Below are 18442 nucleotides of genomic sequence, written 5' to 3' on the forward strand. Positions count from 1 at the left end.
ACATATCCAAAGGGGCAGCATGATCACAGTGTCTTGGGTTCAGTCTTGATCTTGGCACACTGTCTGTATGGTGTTTGCATGTTAAGGCCATGTCTTGGTGTTTTTTCCAAGTACTCTGATGTCTTCCCACCTTCTGAAAGCTTGCTGGTTGATTGGCCACTCTGAAATATAAATATCTACCGTTATTCTCGTGGCCCTAGTTTGACTATAAAGAGTCCATAACCACTGGTTCATTGACCAGGTTAAAAAATGAATAAGCAGTGCTATGCATGGGACTGTGTCCATGACATAGGCAGCATAGCAGTCTGTCTGTCACCCAATACCAACCACCTCACCCAAAGAAGCAAAATATTTAAACAGAAGTGGGATTCTTCCTTCACTAGCTGACCTTAAATCATATGGATCTGTTACTGAATCAAAATTACAGGTGTTGCCAGTTAGCAGGTATTCTCTGCATCATCAGCAAGATAGGTATCACACACTGCTACTACTGGTATAAATGCAATTTTTATTAAGTACTATATGCATTCACTCATGTTCAGTAATAATGCTTTGTAAATAATTCAACATTTTTCATGTGTTGTATTAGAACATAAATATTAATAAGCCACAGCAATTAATATATGACATTTGCTATACTTCTTAAATGAAAAAAAAAAAAAAATATATATATATATATATATATATATATATATATATATATATACATATATGTGCTTATATAGCAATTTCCACAGCTGAAGACTTACTAACTGTAATTTATTTTGAGAATGTATAAAAACCCAATCAGTATTATAAAAGTTTGCTTTTTGCAAGCTGACAATCCAAAGATTTAAGCATATGGAAATAAACGAGACATGTATATATGTAACAGTACAACCAAGTGCTATATGGCACAGACCAGCAGAATGCAGTGATGTAAATCACTGCCTGTGAAAGAGATAAATGATACAGCAATTTATCATCCATTACAGTTTCTTAGAGGCTCCATAACAATATTTGTTAATTTGAACACAACTTTATTGGCTTCGTTTTTCAGGGCCATTTTAGAACATCACTGTAGTAGTTATCGTGTGAGAGAAGGACATGTTCTGCTGTTCTGGGTGTTTACTCCCTGTGTCTTTGGCATAAGCTGTAATCTATCTGGCTACTTCAGTTCACATTGTCCTGCTTCACATGCCATTACTCTACTTTTGGCTGGGGTGCTCTATGTAAACCACTGCTAAAACCTGATTTGACCTACTTACACCGGGTTTGTCTATCTTTTAGTCCTTAAAACAGCAGGAAAGTGATTATTATTCTCATATCATTTTCATCTAATATCTTGAGATAACTTTGTTTTACTGTATTTGTTATTGTGGAGACAGCTTAATTGGCCTAGTATCTGAGGGCTGTTTTATAATACTGCTGTAGTAGTTATCTTGTAAAAGGTGGTAACATACTTCTGTTCTGGGAGTTTAACCATGGCTGTCTTTGCTATAAGTTATAATCTAGCTGGCTACGTGAGCTTTTTTGCTTGTTATAGATTGCTCTGCTTTGCTTGCCTTTTTACTAAGCTGCACATCTTGCAGTAGCAGGGCACAGGAAGTGAACTGTGGTGTTCCAACTTTATTTCCTCTCACGCAGTACCTGTCATTCCAACTTGGTGCTGCACTGTTACTCAACAGGTGCCTCAGTGCTGTTAAGGGGCAACATGCTGCACCTAGCTGCAACCATCACCATCTAGCTAAGCTAATACCATTCCATTGCACTAAGTAGCACTGCAGCCCTTCTTCTCGGTGCTGTACCCTACTCACATCTAACTATGCAGTGCTAAGTGCCTCTCAACTGTACAGATTTTTGCAGAATGCCCATATTTTGGCATCATTTTTTTTATCTATTTTTCATAAAATGGTGGCTTTCTGGCAAGTTAGTGGTAAATCATTAAAGACAGAATTTTGAAAATAATGACAGACATTTGAGTTTTAGACTTCATATCCTTCAGAAAATTCATGCTAATGCAAAACGTGTTATCCTATCAACTGTCTAAGTTTGTAAAAGCAATATTTAAAAATTGTCCCTATTTTTGGGGCCTTTTCCCCACTTTTATTTATGACTTTATCCAGATTTCTTGCTCTAAGACATTGAGAGGCATGAGCAGGATATTGCTGTTACAGGGAGGCACAACTTATGAGAGTGAATTACTTTTAACATTATGCAATACCTCTGCTAGGTACTAAGTTACCCAACATAGTAGTTCCCTAGTCAGCTTAAAACACACTGTAGACAGTATCAACTCACCTTATTCTGAGATTATGGATCCGCAGAATACTTCCTTCATCTCTTCTTTTTCTTTCAGCTTTTCCCAGTTAGGGGTCACCACAGTGGATCACCTGTCTGCTCATGATTGGCATTGAAGTTTTACAGTGTCAAGTTGCCAGCTCGGCAACCAACCTTCCACAGGAGGCACACACATGCATGCACTCATGCCTAGGGCCAATTTAGAGTGTCTATTCCACCTACAGCATGTCTTTGGGATGTGGGAGGAAACCGGAGCACCTGAAGGAAACCCACGTGACCGCAGGGAGGACATGCATACTATGCACAGAAGGCACCCCAGCCGAGGATCAAACTGGAGAACCTCTTGCTGTGAGGTGGCAACGCTAACCTCTGCAGCACTGCGACCACCCAATACTTCTGTCATCTCTGCTGTAGCATTAATAACATGAGGCAGTTCTCCAACAGCCTAATACTCAATAGCAAACATTTGCTTCTATCTTCAATGCAGTCCATGCTTAGCCTCTAAGTTGAACCTCTCATGTGGTAAATGGATGAGTGTTCTTGTTTTAATGCATTTTGTCAGCCTATTCCAAAGACAGATTAGTCCAACTGTCCTTATCACAAAGGGGGTGTTTTCAGGACTGATCTAGGAGATGCACTATCAATGGGTATTTTTGACATAGTTTTTGGCTGGTGGTTTAAATGGTCACAGCTCACTAGCAATACTTCTTAGACTGGAGATATATTAAAGATGAACACTACACTAACGGACTACAGCTGTATCTAAAGGAAAAATTGTCTAAATTAGCTGTCTGGCTATGGCACACAATTGCACAGCATTGTGAGGTGCTGCATGATGCATAAAAAAGGAGAAAACCTCTCAAACTCAGGACTTAAATACCAGAAGCTAAAACCTTAAAAAAAGTAAAAAAAAAAACTTAAAAAAACTCAAAAGAAACAATGAGGGTGCTTACTCCAAGCCCTAGACTAACTACCCTTCACCAGACAGGTTCCAGTCAGCACACTTCTGTCACAAGGGTGCAGAAGGGTCACTTCCAGTCAGTGACCAATACCACAGAAAGAAGGTACAGCAAACCAAAGACCAGGCAAAAAACTTTTAATCGATCTTAGCACCTCGGCTAACAAGCCTTCAAGAGATAAAACCTTGCAACTAACAATCTACTTAATATAGAACCTACATTTATATCAATTAAAATTAATTGCACATACTTAAAGAAACACCTTCCAATTACAATTAGTATTTAATTCATTGGGTGACAAAGTACCAAATTTCAAAATACAGATAGTTTCTTTGTACAAAAGTTTTCTTTTAACTTCCATATCATCCCATCCCTGAACAGTGTCTAAAATAGTAGCCCTTAAACATTAATTTTTATCATCATGATAAAAACTAAAATTTTATGCTATGGGACTCTCTAATTTTTTATTTTTTATATCTCTCAAGTGCTCCTGTATTCTAACTCTAAACATCCTTTTAGTTTCAGCTATATAATATAGGTTACAGGAGCACGTTAAGCCATAAATTATCCCTAGGGGTAACATAAATCCCATTTATATTGTGAAAATAAGGCACAACATATTGACACACAGAGCATTTTTCACATGATTTTATACCTATTACACCTATAGTCTTATATAAATTTTCTGTAGGACATTGAAACTGACTATGAACTAAGATGTCTTTAATACTTCTATCCCTTTTAAGAGATCAAAGATGGCTTGGAAATTGTGCTCAGAATACAACAGCCACTACAAACAGACCCAGATGCAGCAAACCTGTATCTGGATTATGCTACAGCAACTAGCTACACTAATTGAGACAAAAACACTAAGAAATGTTTTAAATAGCAGAAAAACAGCAATAAAACACTAAAAATGCTTTAAACATTAGACAAACAGCAAGGAGACACTAAAGAATGTTTTAAACAACAAACAAATCAGTTATTTAAGACACTGCTTGACGGGTGAAACAGAACAAACCAAACAGATGCTTTCCAAACAGTGAAATGTAGCAACAATTACTTTGCAAACAGTGAAAATAGCAGAAAAGCTTTGCAAATATTACAAACAGCAAAAGAATACAATTTAACAGGCACAGTAAGGCAGAAAAATGCAGTACAGACAGTGCAGTTTAGTTTACAGTATTAAAATACAGTATTAAATAAACAGAACACAATAAAAGGTGCAGTAAATAGTATAATCAAGCAGAAAGACAGGCAAGTTATGTTTTTGGGGAAGCTCAGATGCCTCTAGTCATCTGGTATCTCAGATCAGAGTTGTGGCTGGTAGCCCACCTCAGTTCAGCTTGGATTAAACAAGCAGAAACCCTCTCAAACTTGGGGCTTAAATACCAGAAGGTAAAGATTAAAAAAAAAAAAAAAAAAAACTTAAAAAAAAAAAAAAAACAATGAGGGTGCTTACTCCAAGCCTTAGACCAATTACCTAACACCGGACTGGTTCCAATCAGCACACTTCTCACATGAGGGTGCAGAAGGGCACCTTCTAATCAAAGATGGCTTAGAAAATATGCTCAGAATAGAACAACCATTAAAAACAGACCCAGATGCAGCAAACATGTATCTGGACTATGCTACAGGTACTAACTACTCTAATTTAAGTGGGAAGCAATAACAAATGTTTTGAACAGCAGAAAAAACAGCAGTAAGACACTTTTGTTTTTTCTTTCAGCTTTTCCCGGTTAGGGGTCGCCACAGCGGAACTCCGGTCTACTAATGATAGGCAGTCAATTTTTTTAAGGTGCCGAGGTGCCAGCCTGACACCCAACCTTTAATGAAGGCACGCCCATTTATGCATGTCTTTTGAACATCACTCGACCGCAGGGAGGACATGCACACTCCACACAGAAGGTGCTCCAGTCGAGAATCAAACAGGAGAACCTCTTGCTGTGAGGTGACAACTCTACCGCTGCACCACCCGCGGCTTATCTAAAAATGTTTAAACAGTAGGAAAACAGCCAGGAGACACTAAAGAATGCTTTAAACAACAAACAAATCAGTTATTTAAGAACAAACCAAACAGATGCTTTGCAGACAGTGAAAACAGCAAAAAAAAAGCTTTGCAAACAGTGAAAACAGCAAAATAATACGATTTAGCAGGCACAGTAAGGCAGACAAATGTAGTACAAAAAGTGCATTTACAGTATTAAAATATTCAAATACAGTATTGAACAAGCAGAACACAATAAAAAGTGCAGTAAATAGTATAATCAAGCAAAAAAAAAAAAAAAAAAAAAAAACAGGCAACGTATTGGTGTCATTCTAAGAGGATTCAATATGTGTCACTCTGTAAGGACAATATTGACCATCCTGCCTGTTCTTCCTGGGGTGGTCTGCACCTTTCACCTCATGGCTTTCATATTTTCATATACTGGCCAAAACTTTCTCTACCAGTTTTTAGGCAATATAATCCCATGACATACACCAACCTAGCAAAACCAAATCAGGACAGTATAAGGGTAGCACTACTCATGGCTAGTATCCAAAATAAAAAAAAAACTGTACTCATTAGAACTCTTAATAACCATTAAAAATATTGTAATTTCCATTATTACTGAAACATGGTTACAAGGTAATGATAACTAACCTTCACTACCAGGGTTCAATATTCATGACATATTCAGTTCCGCTAACAAGAGTATATTTTTGAGGCTGTTCTACCACCAGACTTATACAGTTAGGTAATGATCACAGACTCATTTACATCCTAATAGCTACAAGCAATGCCCATTAAACCTCCTGGTCAACTACAGAGCCCCATTAATGTCACCCAAAACTCATGTTGCATATGTGAATAAGCTGGAGCCCCGTTCCATTGAATCAAATACTATTATAATTAGGGATTTCAATTATCTAGCCATTAACTGGGATACTTGCACTACTACAAATAAATATACTCATCTCTTCCTGGACTTCATTTATACAAAATCACTTGACCAGACAGTACACTCCCTTAAAAGATGATCAAATATATTATACCTGATCATTACAAACACAACACCATTTTGCTCTGTATCTACACCCTCTTTGGTTAGATCTGACCATCAAACAGTGGTCCTCATTATATAATCCAGCCAAAAGCACTCACAAATCATACCATCTTCAGAGATTTCTCTAAGACAAATTTACTCCAGCTACATGATGACCTGGGAGTTTCTAGCATCCCCAAAAGCAAACACTGCTACTTCTTATAGCAAGTATATTTTTACCTCAGTATCTCTCGTGATGATAGGAGGTACTGCCAGCTGTGACAGGAGAAGAGGGGTAGTGGAGATGTAACATATGCCAGCACAGCTAGCTGGAATTTGATAAAGAATTATATATAATTTGTGTATCAAACTGATTTGTACCGATGCTTGTGTTTAAAAATGTATTTGTAAAGTTGTTTGTGTTAAAATGTATCAACAGTGCACCCTGCTGGAAAGAAAAGAAATACACATGTACTATTGTAACTGAATTAAACGTATATGTTTTGACAAAGGATGCTGGAAGAGAAGATGTTAATCTAAAACTTCAAAAATAGTAAGAAAATTAAACTACTGGGCTTAGGCCATAAAGATGTTATCTCACAATTTTGAATGAAGCTAGAAATGCAATGTCTGCAAGAAGTATGGTTTATTAGCCCTGTAGGAAGAAGGGAAATGTTTTATGGTTTTATGACTTCCAGCAGCTGCACCAGATCTGAGCAATGCTCTTGTGTGTGTATTATTGACATGTAGATGTTAAAATCCTAGCAGCTTCTAGTGTTGGTGATAGCATGGGAATCAGAAGTCAGATGTCCAGATGTATGTGATGTCATTCTGTACAGAAATAATGTTTTAATATTAGAAGAGACTGAAGTCTCAGGAGCAGTCTGTTGTTGGAACCTGACAAAGGACGCAGATCAGTCACCAACCTCATCTTGCCTTGCACTCGTAAGTGACCAGAGATAGTAATTCTCTAAATCAGTTTGGAAAATATAGTGAGAATAGTTAAGTATTGTTTTTCTGTAAATGTGTGAACCTTTTCAGCTGTGTTATTTTTAATATTTCATGTGACTGAAACTCTGGTGTTTACTGTAAAGAGATATTTAGTATTTTCATGTTCTTCTATTATTTATTATTGAATATATTTAAACTTTACCTTGTGGCTGGTCCTTTTAGGAAAAATATTTAAGTTTTGAGAGTATTTGCACATATTTATTTAGTGATAACTCTGGCCACTCCTGAAAGCCTTGCTATTTGATCAACATTACCATTTGTATTAATATTAATTTCACTCAGTATAATTGGGTACCCTTGCAAGAGCCTTACATAGCTGGTTTTGTAGTGCCTGGTAGCAGTGATAGCTACCTTATAGTCTGGGCAGAAGGGGGCATAGCTAGTAAACCTGTTCCAGCCTTTCCCAGGTGTGTGTGTGTGTATGTGTGTGTGTGTGTGTGTGTGTGTGTGTGTGTGTGTGTGTGTGTGTGTGTGTGTGTGTGTGTGTGTGTGTGTGTGAGTGTGTGTGTGTGCACAAATCAAATCTCAAAGTGTGTATGTGTCTGGTACTTGGAGCAGGGACACAAAGCACTGGTTTCACAGAGAGAGTGATAGAGGAGTTCACCTGGCCACTCAACTGAGGACTTAACTCTGAAGTTGTACCAATGAGAAGTCTTACTGGGGGACCTGGAGGGAGACAGATAGAGAAATCCAGACCCCAGGCTGACTGTGTTCCCTGTGTGCTCTTAAGGGAAATTGTGCTTGATGCAGAGAGGCTTGCATCTGAAAATAATGAGTGTATCCATTTGTATTCCAACTAAATGCCCCTTTCCAGGGTCAGGGGTGACAATTCAGACCCCTTGATTACTAGCCCAGAGTGGGGACATCACAGCTCCATTGAAACTTTGTTCCTTATCTGTAACAAATACAGCACCAAGTTTCAGAATAAACCCCTTAGGTGTAAGCATAAACAAGTTGTACAAGAGACAAAAAAAATCTCATTATTGTAACAAATTGATCCACACTTCAGAACTATACTCAAAATGTTTAACAAAGAGCATAGAAACAAAATAAAATCTTACAAGGCCAAGTATGAATTCTAAATTTCCTCCTCTGTCAAATATTATCTTAAGTCCTTTTTTAACTATATCAAGCTATGAGATGGTATTTAATGGTTCTACCTACTGTTTCCTAGAAGATATAGCTGACCTTTTAGCAGATAAATTTAGTTTGAACTTTTCTCCTCTTCACCTAGCCAACATATTTTTGACATTGTGTCACTTCCCTCTCACCTTGTAAATATCACCCTGGAACAAGTCCTAACTGCTCTCCTGGAGGTGAAAATACTACCTCCGTGGGCTTGACACAATGTATCAGAATGCTTCCTTGCCAGCATAAATACTGTTTTATTGACCTGCTCCAGAATCTATTCAACTTCATTCTCTCATCAGGCTTTGCATTTGTGGCATGGAGAACTGTTGTGGTCATTCCTTTACTGATTCTGATAGCTATAGACCCATAAGGCTTACAAGTCTTAACTGTAAGGCAATGACTTGCATCAGTAAGAACCTCAGAAACATGGACATTGGCAACCTAAACTCTCTTCACCCAAATCAGCTTGGTTTAGGAAGTGTAGAAGTTGTCTGCTTAACCTGGTCAACTTCTTTGAAAAAAGTCACTGAGATCCTTGATAAGTGTAGTTCAGTACATAAAGCTCACCTCAACTTGACTAAAATGTTTGAAACCAATCCTCAATCTGGAATCATAGATACCTATATTAAACTAAATACTACCCTACCTTAACTTAACTGGCAGATAACAAACTGGCTTATAGACCAAACCCATCAAACGAAGATGGAGGCACACCCAGCTCAGTACTAGAGCCCCTTCTGTTGGAATTTACTTCTATAATATCCAAGTTGACATCAAAGGTCTTTGGTGACTAAGTCTGATGATAACTATAATCATAAAGCTTCCATCAACTCCACTGGGAGCTCCCTTATCCTACTGAAATACCTTTTCTCCTGCCTCATTAATGGTACAACCCACCAAACAGGCAAATTTATCAGAGAGCTGGGCACATTTTTGAAAATGAGCTCTCCTCTGACCATCGTATAATTATGGTTATTAGGACATTTTTCTATGTGGCCCAGCTGATTACTAAGGGTATCTCCTGGAAATCATATCTCAATATACCTGTCTTATTATGAATATAATTGAATACAGTTTTCTTGTTGGCATGTATCTGTCCAATCATATAACCCAATTCAAAAGATTCCAATGCTTTTTCATAAAGAAAAATGTGTCCAGTGTCCACATACATCAAACAGTGCCACTTCCTCACTCTTAAACAGCAAGAATTCTTGGCAGGCTGGAGCACAAAAACAAAAATGTGGTCACTTACAGATAAGATTTTTCTTGACATTAATAAAGAAAACCTTTTATGACCTTTACCAAAGCTTTTTTCTTATTCTTTTTTATTTTTTTATTCCTTTTCTTATTGACCACCTCCATCACTTCCTCCAAGAGATCAGAGTTAGCTCTGGATATGTTACCTGTTCCCAAGATTTCTGAACAAATATGTATGTTAGAGTCAAAACTGTCTCCTCCCTATCACCTCCACCACCCCTTAGCAAAGGAGTGCCTGAGGGCTTCATACTCACCACTATGTTTTTTTCACTCTTTAGTAACAAACTTCCCTCCAAACTCCTCAAGAGTTGCATTAGATCCTATACGTGTTGCACAGATGATGTGGTTATCCTTTGATCCAGTCCTTCAAATTCAGCTAGTTAAAATCTACTTCTGTCTGACCTCCACTCCCTTAACTCTTGGCTAAACAACCATATGCATCTCCTTAACCCAAACAAAACCAAAAAATATGATATTTGGAACCTCACAAAAGCCAGAAAACTTCTAAAAATCTTAGCAGAGCAGATGTCAATGGTACCCCAGTACAAACAACCATATCATTTAAATAGAGATTTATGACTAGACCAGTCACTTAACCACATTGAAGACACCAAGAAAATTATCAATTCTTGTTTATTCTGTTCTAGAAAATACCTCACTTTCTCTCCAAACCAGCTAGAGCTGCAGTAGACAAAGGAGTTCATAGGTTCATAGGTGTTTACTAGGCTAACAACCACAAGGGCCTTTTTAAGCCTACGCCATGCATCCCAAATCTCTGACAAGTTCTGATACCCTTGATAAGTGTAAACATGGGCCTGGGAGATGAACCATTTACAGGTTACCTGTTTGCATTAGAGACATAGGTGCCAAACCAGGGATAAATTTCCATTCTCCTTGCTCAACTTGAATACGGGTTTCTCATCATAGCCACAGCCTAAACAAACTCATCCACGCAAGTCCATTGAAAGATCCGCTAATTCATTTCTATCTCCTCCCCCTCAGGAACACCACTTCCCCACCCCCTCCAAAGCCAGATTTCTCCCAGTCTCCTACAGAGCTGAGCTACTGCTATGGGCTCTACTTTTCAAACTACTTCAGCCAGGACTGTTCTTCCCTCTTACTGCAAAACTCAGTAATAAAACCATACCCTCTAACCTCTGCAAACCCTCCCAATTAACTTCCTCACTTCAGACCTGCAAACCAAGACAAACTGCACTGTACTGACCACTCCTTCTCCATTCTTGCATCCAACCTCTGACAGCCCCCCCATCTAAAATAAACCTCCTCTTTTCTCACTTTCAGAGCACATCTGAAAAGACACCTAGATCAGAAACCTGACTGCAAGTGTTTTTTTCACTTCACACATTACTTAATTCCCCCACATACGTCATTTCTACTTTGCCACCCTGTTCTCTCCTGCTGCTTACCTTTCATATTTGCTACTAAAATTACTCCACATTTGTTTTTCTAGTCTGCTAATAATATATATGTTTGTATTTGTGTATGAATGCATGTATATATTTATTTATTTATTGATTAGCATTTGTTACCAACATGGCCTGATTGGGAAAAATCCCTTTTCAGCAGAGGCCTAGGCAGAAAAGCTCCAGATTAGATTACACAAAGTTTTACATTTTGTACATGGATACTTCATATATATGTTACAGTGTTATCAGTTTACATTACTATTAATGATAACATGACATAAGTGAAAATAAAATAGGTACCAAGTATGAGTAAACATGTACAGACCTATTTAAAAATTACTTTAGATTATTTATGCAGTATAACCAGCAATAAAACATTAGTGTGTTGTACTAAGTATGATAAAACCATCCATGGAGCTTGACAAAGGATGAGAGAGAGAGAGAGAGAGAGAGCATGGACAAGTGATTATACAATTGGAAAGCTTTTTTAGGTAGGTAAAAAAGAAGAGAGAAAGCATGCATAATACTTTGTAGAGGATCAAGGTAAGAGTAGTGCATAGAAAGCTACCTACAGTTTTGAGAAGTAGGGGAGAGAAGAGAGGATGTAGAGATCCAATAATGAAATGCGAGGTACCGAAGAGAGACTGTTATGAGAACAATCATGTGCAGAAGATGTAGAGGTTGCATTACAGGTTAATCAGAAAAGTATAATATAGTTAAGGGCTGTTATAGTTGAGATGTAGAGGGGGAGGAAGAAAAGGTACGGAGGTAGAGAGGTTGTACAAGTGAAAAGGAAGTGATGAAGTTTAACTGATTAGAGAAACAGAAGCAGCTATTTTAGAAGTTAAATAGTAAAAAGTGTGTGTTTATAAGTGAAGTCTGCCTGGGATAGGCACATGAGTGGAACCAAGGGTCTGTAAGGATTTCTCTTAGTTGGGTCTTAAGGACTTAGGGTTTTCTTGGTCTGGTGTCAATTATGGTGGTGCTCCATAATTTGGAGACATAGTTAGAATAATTATGTTTGGTGAAGGTCAGCAACATTTTATCACTAGGAATATAGTGGCGTACAAGTTTTTTTTTGGCTAGGGCAGTTACTTGGTTTATATTTAAGTTTAGAGGTTATGATTAGGATAGCTTAAGGCAGTGTTTAAGTTCAAGCCAGTTTAGTTGCTTGGAGGTCGGATTTTAGTTTTTCATCAAAGATAACACATAAAAGTTTTTTGTGGATTACTAGTTCTATTATTGTTTTGTTAGAGGAGGTTATAAAAATGTAGTTCTTTTGTTGAGATTGCTGTTTAGGGGTGAATATCAATGTTGGTTTCTTGGGGTTGAAGTTAGGTTGTGAGTCACTATAGCCATGCTTCAATAGCTGACAGGGACTCTTGGGTGATATGTTATAACTTATCAAGTGTTTCTGCAGAGCAAATAATAGTGGTGCCATCTACATAGTGGATGACGGTGGAATTTTTGGAAGCTGTAGACAGGTTATTTATAAATATAACTGGACTAAGGATGGAGCCTTGAGGGACCACAGTGGATACTAGGAGGAAAGAGGAGATATTGTTTTCTCATTTTACAGCTTGTTGGTGATTTGAAAAGTAACCAGCCAATGGAAGATGGCAGTGGTCATGGAGAGGATAGTCTATGATATAGTTTCTGGGTGTGAGACCAAGTCAAAGGCTTTACACAAGTCTAGTAACACAGCTGAGACAAGATTGAGACAAGATTACCTTTGTTTCTACTCTCAGTTGGTGTTGAGATGAAGTTAAGTTAGGCTGTGGTGGTATGGTGATGGGATGGAATCCATACTGTGTGGGAGACTGTAAATTTTTTTGTTAGCAATGAAATTCAGTACTACGGTGGTGGTGCTGCGGTAGCGTTGTCGCATCACAGTAAGACGTTGTCCCGTTCGATTCTCAGAATAACAAGGCAAACAGCTAGTAAAAACAAAAAACAGGTTCGGAAACAGCCAACAGTCCAAGTAACACGTTTATTACCAACAGAGTTTTAAGCGCATTTCATCAGCTCAATCAGCTGACTTTTTCAGAAACAGTTGAAACCAATACAAAAGTTTCCTTATTTATAAAACGTAAGCAATTAAGAATCTCATTAACATTTTTCCATTTAAAATCACAGTAACCAGCTTTTTTCAGACTTGAAAATGACAAACTGATAATGGAAGTGTACATCAATAAATAAAAATAGGAAGAAATAAAATAAAACAATAACCCACAGTTACTGATGTTAACCAGAGGTTTAAACAAACAATGCTAATATAGGTTCTATAATTATAATACATTAAATTATTACTACTAAAAAATCACTAAGAAGGGGTATTTATACCAAGTCACCTATTAAGGCTATTCAATTTCAGTACACTACTAATAAAACAAACGTAGTTTAGCCCAGGGTGACAGTAAGCATTTAACCTCACTTGCCAGGCTAGTTCTAGTTCTTCAAGTTTAAGTGGTCTTGGGCCACCCCTACACTACTAATAGAACAAGAGTCGTTTAGCCCAGGGTGACAGTAAGCATTTAACCTCACTTGCCAGGCTAGTTCTAGTTCTTCAAGTTTAAGTGGTCTTGGGCCACCCCTACAATCCATGTTGACATGGTCAATAGCCACAAATTTAAAGATATGGTTGTTGTAAGCAGAAATATGCTTTGCTAAAGCGTTTTCATGTTTACTTTTCTTTATGGCATATAGATGTTCCTACATCCTGTCTCTCAGTCTTCTCTCAGTTTTTCCTATGTAGAAGGCTGGACAGGATGTACATTTAGCCAAATATATAATAAATGAAGAATTACAGTTAAATCTATATTTTAATTTAAATGACATACCATTAATCTGAAAGGAATTTGTTTCCTCCACATGTCTAGAAAAGTTACAATTGTAACACTTTAACATCCCTGGATTTCGAACTAGGGGCAAGTTGTGATTTTCCAAGAGTGTTTTAAGGTTCTTTCTTTTCCTAAATATCACTCTTGGACTTTCCCCTAGTGCTTCAAATACGAGTGGGTACATTTTGAACACTTCCCAGTTTTTCTTTATAATGTCTAAACAAACGTGACATTCACTACTAAAAGTGGTGATGAAATTTGTTGTGTTTTTAGTTATATTCTTAGTTTTAATCTGAGTCACATCCTGACTTGTAGGTCGTGCTACGTTTGTTAGGTCTTCTTCTGACATTGAACCTGAGTTCGAAAAAGTCGAAGTGTTCTTTACAGGTAAAAGGGGCTTATAGACGTTGTCACGTCTCCTCCCAGTCACCTCTTGTATAAGAGTATCCAAAAGTGGTTTGGGATAACCCCGATGTAAAAACATGCTCTTAAGAACTTCACATTCATCCCAGAAGTCTTCGTCTAGGCTAATCATTCTGGGTGCTCTTACCAGTTGGCCTTTGATGACAGACCTCTTTTGATGGAAAGGGTGGCTACATGTGAAGTGGAGGAATGTGTTAGAATATGTCTTTTTTCTAAATATCTTTGCTGTAAAACAATTCATGACGTAATTTAATTCTTGTTTAAACATACATCCAAGTAAGCAATACTGTCTGGGTTAAACGTGGACGTAAATTGGAGGAAGTCAGTGGTACTATTGATGTACTGTAGTACTAGTTCACTCACACCCTCATCTCCATTAAACAAAATGAAAATGTCATCCAGGAATCTGGTGTAAAAAATAAACCTATTGTAAAACTTATTGTTGTTAAAAATGAACTCAGATTCCCAGTGTGCCATGACCAAATTAGCTATACTCCCCCCACACGGTGACCCCATTGCAACCCCTACTTTTTGTAGAAAAAACTCATTTTGAAGTGTAAAGTAGTTGTTTGTAAGAACTAGCTCACTGTGTACAGTGACTAGGTTGATTTCCCTGTTGGTTGCATTACTCTTCTTTAGCCTGAACGCCACCCACTCAAGTGCTTTTTCGTGTGGTATGCACGTATACAGATCCCTCACATCAATGGTTAAAAAACTGTAGTGAGGGTTAAATTCTAGAGATCCTATTTTTTCAAGAAATGTCCAAGAGTCTTTACAAATTTGAGGCTCATTGGGTAGGTACCTCTGTAATATAGCATCCACAATCTTAGCACATGAGTAGGTTGGTGACCCTCTACTGTCCACCAGTGGTCTCAAAGGGGGGTTCTCAAAACATTTATGAACTTTAGGGATACCAAAAATACATGGGTATCTTGGGAACAAAGTTGTTAACAAATTGTATGTCTTCTGTTCGATCCTACTCTCTATAAATAAGTCCTCAATACAATCCTTGATGTTCTTATACGCCTTGTTAACTTCTGAGCGTGAGCTACTGACATATGTTTCAGTTTTGAGTAACTTATCCATACGTTCTTGATAGTCTAAGGCACTAAACACAACTAACCCTCCTCCCTTATCAGGCTTACAGAACCTAAAGTTTTGTGTTCTAAAAAACTGTAAATAGTCATGTTCTGTTTGGTTTATGTTAGGAGCGTTAACTAGTGAGGATCTAAACATATTGGCATGTCTAATGTCCAGTTCACAACACTTCTCAAAAAGCTCCAATACAGGATGGAGGGGAGGGTTATAAGTGCTAGGAATGTGCAACTTGTCACAATAGCTAGGACTCGAACCATTACCCATTAATAAATTGAAGTTAAGCTTTCTAGTATACTTCGATTTGTTCGATTCTCAGCTAGAGCGTCTTCTGTGTAGAGACATGCATGAATGGGCGTACCTTCATTGAAGGTTGTGCGTCAGAGCTGGCAACTTGGCACGTAAAAATCTACTGCCAATCATTAGCGGACCGGAGTTCCGCTGTGGCGACCCCTAACCGGGAAAAGCCGAAAGACACAACAAGTAATGAAATTCAGTTTCTGAGTCTGGGCACACTTTTCAACTATTTTGGATAATGCTGACAGAATTGCTATGGGTCTGTAATTAGATAGGTTTATGGAGTTACCTCCTTTGTGCAGTGGTAGTATATAGGATTTTTTCCATAGAGTGGGGACATTAATGGAGTACTTTATTAAAACTGAAACTCTAATTTAAGGTATTCATCGGAGAAATGATCTGGACTAGAGTAGTATTTTTTTGTTCAGACAGACTTTTTTTTTATTGTTGAAGTAGGAATGGATTGGAGAGATTGAGTATTTGTTGTAATGTTATGTTCAGGTTGCTAATATTTGTTAGAAGGTTTGGGTTCATGTGATAAAATGATATCGGGGGCGGGTGTGTTACTAACAAGAGATGTTACTGTTTGTATACAGTTGGTGATGAATTGACTAGCTGGACTGTTAGTATAAATAGTGAAAGATAGAATATATTGGGTGGTTTGGCCACAGTTTAACAGCTGACTGATACAAGACTGGAAAGCTTTTTAATGTTTTATAATTAGATGTCTGAGATGTTGTGTACAAATGTTATCAGGTCTAGCTTTGCTCATTGTTTCAATTGTTTGCAAGTCTCTCAGCCTTATGTAATTACTACATGTTTGTGAATTAGTTCTGTTTTATTTTTTCATGAATTTCTTTACCTGGAATGTGCCTGCTAATGGTCTATTGAGATGAGTGTATTACCCTGGTAAACAAACTAAATAAATAAAAAAGTCATAGGGCCTGTATTCAATTAACTCTGTAGAATGTCTTAGAACTGTATCAATCTTCTTTGTCTGAAACTATCACCTTAGTAATGATCTCTGTCTGACCTACAAGGCCTTAACCTTTGCTTTAGCATAAACTGAACCTGCTGGTCTGATAGATACCTCTCTTAAAAAATTTCTGTCTTGTGGATAGACTCCCCCTTTATATTAAAGAAAGAGATTCTGACACCGTCTTCAAACACAACCTAGATGACTGAATTAGTAACCCCAAATATATTCCTTATTTTACCCCATAAGCCCTCATGGAAAGGTGTAGCAAGCAATGAGAATTATTCTGGGTAGGCTACAATAAATCTACCCGATCAATTGCCAACATCAACCTATTAAGTTTTTGCTGCTTTTCCCATTTTCTTCCTGGGTATCTCTTTTAGTACTATTTCTAACCCTTGAAGTATTATCAGCCTTGGAGTTAGTTCAGCAAAGTTAAGAAATGTAGAGTGGGTTATAAAAATGTATTTTCCATGTAAATAAGTTACCCTGGAGTAACACCTATTTACAACACATTATTCAGGCTAAATAACTCACAATGAGAAGTGAATCTTTTAGAATATCTAGTTACAATCATCACCTATCACTAAAACAAAACCGCACTTGCAATGTATGTTATTTATTTATCATTTCATTGAGTGGGATAGTCAGTTCTTTTCACGGGAGACACAAGATGGTATATATTCTACTGGGGGAAATTTGACCAGGGTATCAGGAAAATTCCCCTCCTCTTTTCAATAGTGCCATGGGATTTTTTACACCCACCTGAGCTAGCACCATAGCAGCTGGGACCTCGATTTAACATCTCATTTAAAGGATAACACACTTAGGAGTGCAGCACCTCCTTATGTTGCACTGCATTGTCAGCAATTGATCTACCTAGTCTGCACCAAAAGCAAGTGTGCTGCCTGTTGCACCACTGAAACTGCATATGGCACATGCATATTATTTTAGTGTGACTCTCTAGGGGTGTCAGTGCCAAGACAATAGATGGAAATTCCTTGTGTCTTAAGTTCTTTCTAGAAGGGAGTCAGATGTACAGAGATCCACACACATGCTTGTACTCTGATGAAATTACATGGCATAGAGTGTGACAATGCTCCACTTTCCTCCTTAGACTGACACCTACTCTTATGCCATCTATCAGTGTGGCACAAACTAGTGGGTAAAATGTTCACCTTAAAGAAGCAGAACTGTTCATAGAGTGCATAGTTTACTGGGATGGTCTGATTGGGCCAATCGCCTTCTGTCTTGCCATCAAAATCATGTGTCCTTGGAGCTTGAACAGTGCCTACTCAAGTTTACTGCATATGTGTTCCTCCTCTGCATCCCACAAAAATAATATTTGATAGTACTGTCATCTCCTCTTCCAAAGACTTCTCCTCAACATATTCTCACATTCTGTGTTACTTTCAGCTATATTATAGTTTCTTTCATACTTAACTATGTCTACAATCATCATTATATGCAACTAATATAAAAATAATATACAATAAAACAAAATTAAAATAAATGCCTTCATATACCAAACAGCACCACTCCACTGGCACCTACCTTCTCCAGCATCTTTGTTCTATAAGAAATTCATCAAAAGACTCAGTTGATCCCTTTTACAAACACCAGCTGCTTCACCTCCACAATTCTTGATAAAACCTTCTTACATGTTCTCCAGCACCCTGACATTTGCTTTGGCATCAACATTTATAAACAAAGTAGGCTT

Source organism: Protopterus annectens, chromosome 2.part1 (assembly GCF_019279795.1).
Source record: "Protopterus annectens isolate FY-2018-M chromosome 2.part1, PAN1.0, whole genome shotgun sequence".
Classification (NCBI taxonomy): domain Eukaryota; kingdom Metazoa; phylum Chordata; order Ceratodontiformes; family Protopteridae; genus Protopterus; species Protopterus annectens.